Source organism: Mirounga angustirostris, unplaced genomic scaffold (genome assembly GCF_029215605.1).
Source record: "Mirounga angustirostris isolate CCGP_5_RB_7025 unplaced genomic scaffold, mMirAng1.0.hap1 SCAF_12, whole genome shotgun sequence".
In the NCBI taxonomy this organism is placed as follows: domain Eukaryota; kingdom Metazoa; phylum Chordata; class Mammalia; order Carnivora; family Phocidae; genus Mirounga; species Mirounga angustirostris.
In genome coordinates this window covers 11,900,313-11,904,955 of record NW_026991720.1, presented here as the reverse complement: position 1 = coordinate 11,904,955, position 4,643 = coordinate 11,900,313, and the positions used below count along the sequence as shown (strand labels likewise).

General features: G+C 40.5%; 1 pseudogene; it reads right to left on the bottom strand.

Annotated features, from left to right (window-relative positions):
- Window positions 1-248: 248 nt before the first annotated feature.
- Window positions 249-4,385, bottom strand: LOC123842432 (olfactory receptor 9A4-like; annotated as a pseudogene).
- Between the last annotated feature and the right edge of the window lie 258 nt (window positions 4,386-4,643).

Sequence of the window (4,643 nt, the reverse complement as noted above, 5' to 3'; positions counted from 1 at the left end):
CAAATCATATAAAAGTTATATTCTGTGTCTTTATTGAAAGAAGTTCCTCATGTTCATGGAACAAAATAACAAAGAAGTTAAGAACAAAATTTGGAATTACACAAACCTGTGTCAAATTGCATTGTTTATTTTTGAAAATTCTTTATCAATATTAATAAAACACTGGAGATATTTCAATTTGGAAAAAAGAAACTAAATATTTTGGTGACTATGCAACAGAAATAAAAGTTTTAACTACATACCACTCCCTTCTTTTTCCTTATCTCCTAATAAAAACATTATTATAAAATAAATTTCATATTTTGATTTATATAATATACACCATTATTTATGCATTATTAATGTTGGTTATAGGGAAATACCTGTATGACATAAAACAGAAAAGGTGAATGTCTTCTCGGAGATATGTAATAGATACTAACTGGGTAAGCATTTTATTGTCACCAAGGAACTTTTCCAGAAGAGACACTATTAGAACCTTTCCCAGTTGAAAGTAGCATCATCTCTAACTTTGTTTTAGTTTTGACTATGAACATATAACTAACATCACAAAATATATGTTATGAGGCCAATGTGTAAATCAAATAAAACTGCAATACACAGCATTTGACATATATCAAGGTATACATAGGGCTTATTTTGAGTATAGATAACTCCATGTAAATAAGAAGTTCAAATAAATGTCTATAATTAATATTTCTTTTTGAATACCTGAACTGATTAGATATATACTCAGTTGTGAGTAGAGACAAAAAATAAATAGAGCAAGAGGCTACTGAGGTTTCATTGAGTACATAGCAGAGAAGGAGAGGTGTGAGGCATCTGAATTCATTTTTCTGTAGGAGATACTTGCAGCTTGGGAAATTAGAGCCTCCCATGTGAACATGGAGTAGGCATCCAGGTTGAAAATAAGCTTGGCTTGCAGGGCAGGGGCACAGTGACAGTGTTATGGACTAAAGGTCTATGTCCCCTCAAAATCCATATGTTGAAACCCTGGCACCCACTGCAGCTGTATTGGGAGATGGGGACTCTTAGGAGGTAAGTAAGTTGAAAAGAGGTCATTAGGCAGGGACCTAATCACATGAGATTATGTTCACTATAAGAAAAGACACCAGAGCTTACTGGCTTTCTCACCCCAAACACACAAGGAAACACCAATTAAGGACATAGAAAGGAGCTGGCCATCTACAAGTCAGGAAAAGAGCACTCAACAGACACTGAATTGTCATGAACCTTAATCTTGGACTTCAGAGTCTCTAGAACTATAAGAACTAAATTTCTCTTGTTTAAACCACCAAATGTAGTGTTTTATTATGGCAACCCAAGAAGACTAATACAGATAGTAACATTCCTTCATTCAAAATCAAACACCAAACAAGAACCTCACCTATGGCATAAGAGATGTTTAATGCCCATCACTAGTTTCTTGACCAGAAACTCTCTTTTTCTTTTCATAGGCAAGGCCATTTAGAGAGGCATTTTAGAACCCTGCATCCCTGAGATGCAGGAGAGCAATGGAAATATTGGTGGAGGAGAAGGGGAAGAATAGGAATGCATTAGCAGTAGGTGGTCAGAGCTTGATTTGAGGGGAAAGGGAAACAAGGGAAAGGGAAAGAAGAAGAAAGAGAGAACAGAAGAGCTCAAGGACAAAGGGAGAGAAGAAAAAGAAAGAAGATAGTTGGTAGATGAACAAAGGGTGATCAGGGTAGGGTGCAAGAGGCATGGGGAATGACAGGTTGAAAAAACAAAGAAACCATACATGAGGACAGGGAGGCTCTTTTCTGTCCTCCTAATTTGCCTCTACCAGCCCAGAGACAACATAGGCTGTGCAAAGCCTTGTGTAGATTAGAAAAGGCATCCTCTCTGGAGTACTGAAGGAGAAAACATGGTATTTTTCTAGGGAGAGCAGACGTCAGGAAATGAGCCTGGGGTGGGGGATCACTTTGTATCAGTCTTCAACCCTTTCTCCAGCCAATGCAGTTCCATCACAACCCATTGGTTGCCTAGCAGAGCATGGGCTGGATTAAGGACCCACTCTCAATGCCTCATCTGGTACTGGTATGCAGTGAAATCAACTAGATCATACTTGGTGGTCTTCCCTGTCCTCACCAAATGGAAAGCATCCTCACATAGGACTCTTTGCAATCCTGTGGAACACCATCACCCACTGCTGGGTGGCTCAGTATCTCCACCCAATTCAGGGCTGGCAAGAGGTGCTAAGTGTTACCATTTAATCAACACTTTCCTCAAACATTATGAACTACCTACAATTGCATTGCCAAAAAAGCCATGCCCTGGAATTCCTGAAGAACTGCAAGTTAGGAGGGTAGCTTCTCATTCCTTTGATGCTCCCCACAGGGAAGATCTATGGCAAGGTACTGAGACACTTGGATTTGGGAGACAAAGAACCAAAGGCACCATGAAGACTGAAGTCTGGGTCTGAGAGCAGTCTCAACAGACATAGTTGATTTAAGCAGCTATAAAACACAGGATGCTGTCTCTAGACTTAAGTCATTTAATTCTTATTTGTCTCAATCCCCATATATGCCAAAATATTTCATATCTTTACATCACCAAGACTTACTAAAAGAAAAGTATTCTAATCCCCTTATCACCACTCTACATTGGTGCTGTGGCAAAATGTATATAATATTGTATCTACTTTGCAGTAGCAACGGAACCAAGATAACATGATAATCCACAGGAGGAAAAGAGAAACATAGAATATTTAAAATACATGTGGCAGTCTTGTCGAGAAAATGCACAAAATATAGAGAAAGCCCTACACAGCTGAAAGAAAAAACAAAAACAAAAACAAAGTGAGCATCTCTCCCTTGGTACTCTGATTATTTCAGACCCGCACCCATAGCTTACTCCTACATCCTTCCTCCCTCAGGAAACACATTTTCAGAAAGGGATTATAGGCAAATTAACTGAGCTATAGGATGCTACAAAAATATATGTGTTTCCTTTGTCCAAGCGAAACCCAAGGATATGCTCCCATAGTTCAATAGTGGAATCATCAGAAACTGAGGAATGAGATTCTAGTGGGCAGATAAATGGGTTTCAGTTTTCTCTGCTTTGTCTTCTTCTATGGCCTGATTGGGAGTTGTACATACTATTTGATTTTGAAGAGATGGTAATGATAAGAGAGGAACTAGGGTTTGGAAACCAAGTTCACATAACCAGTAAAGATGCTTCCACTCAAAACTGATGTAGAGAGATTTAATCCTTGACCAGTGGACAGCACTGAATCATTTGATCCTGAAGTACCTCTTTGACTTTGTCATTCCTGAGGGTGAAGATGAAAGGGTTCAGGAAAGGGGTTAACACAGAAATCAACAGGGAAACTATCTTATTGTACTCTGCTGCCTGCGTTTGCTTGGGTTTCACATAGAGGAACAAGCAGCTACCATAGCCTATCACAACAAAGGTGAAATGAGAGGCACACGTAGAGAGGCTTTCCTCCGGCCCGAGGCTGTGGGGGTCTTGAGGATGGTAGAGATGATGTAGGTGTAGGAGACAACTGTTGGAGCCAGAGAGCCAATGATAATGACAATAGCCATTAAGAATAGAACAAACTCTGTGAAAAGAGTATCATCACAAGATAATTTGAGCAGTTGCCCTCGGTCACAGAAAAAATGGTCTAACAGATTTGACTTGCAGAAGGTAAACTGAAATGTGGCATAGACAGGCCATATTTCCAGAAAGGAAGCCAAACATCCATGACACAATGACCACCCAGATGCAGGTGCGGCTGTTCATAATGATGTTGTACCTCAGTGGGTTACAGACAGCCACGTAACGGTCCACAGCCATCACTCCCAGTAATGCAAACTCTGTGGTTCCCACAGCAAGGTACAGGAAGAGCTGGGTGACACAGGCAGCCAGAGATATTGTCTGCATCCCACGGAGCAGCAACCCCCAAAGCATCACGGGCACAATAATAGTTGTAACGAAGATCTCCAAGGCAGAGAGGTGACCAAGGAAGAAATACATGGGAGAGTGCAGACGTTTATCAACACACACAATCACAATGATGACTGTGTTTCCCATTAATGTCGCTGAGTAGAAGAAAGAGAATACAGCAAAAAGAATGTGGTGTAGTTCTTGGGACCCAGGGAAGCCTAGAAGGTAGAACTCAGTGGCACTAGACAGATTGCTCATCATTTAGTCCTTGTTTCTGCTCCTTGTAAAACCTAGAGATCAAAGACTGGTAACATGGATCCACATGGTCCTGCTCTCAAAAGAGAAGGAAGACAGGTTAGGTTGACAAACTATTTCCAACCTGAAGATCGGGTAACATGACCCTACTGCTCACACTCTGCACAAGGCCAGACCTGAATGTGGGCACATGCAATCTACCTCAAGACTACCTGTCCTTCTGAAAAACAAACTGAGGGTTCTAGAGGGGAGGGGGGTGGGAGGATGGGTTAGCCTGGTGGTGGGTATTGAGGAGGGCACATTCTGCATGGAGCACTGGGTGATATGCACAAACAATGAATCATGGAACACTTCATCTAAAACTAATGATGTAATGTATGGGGATTAACATAAGAATAAAAAAAAAAAACCAATAAAAAAAAAAAAGACTACCTGTCTTGATAGGGCAAAGACTTCTTCATCACTATTGGGGATAAGAA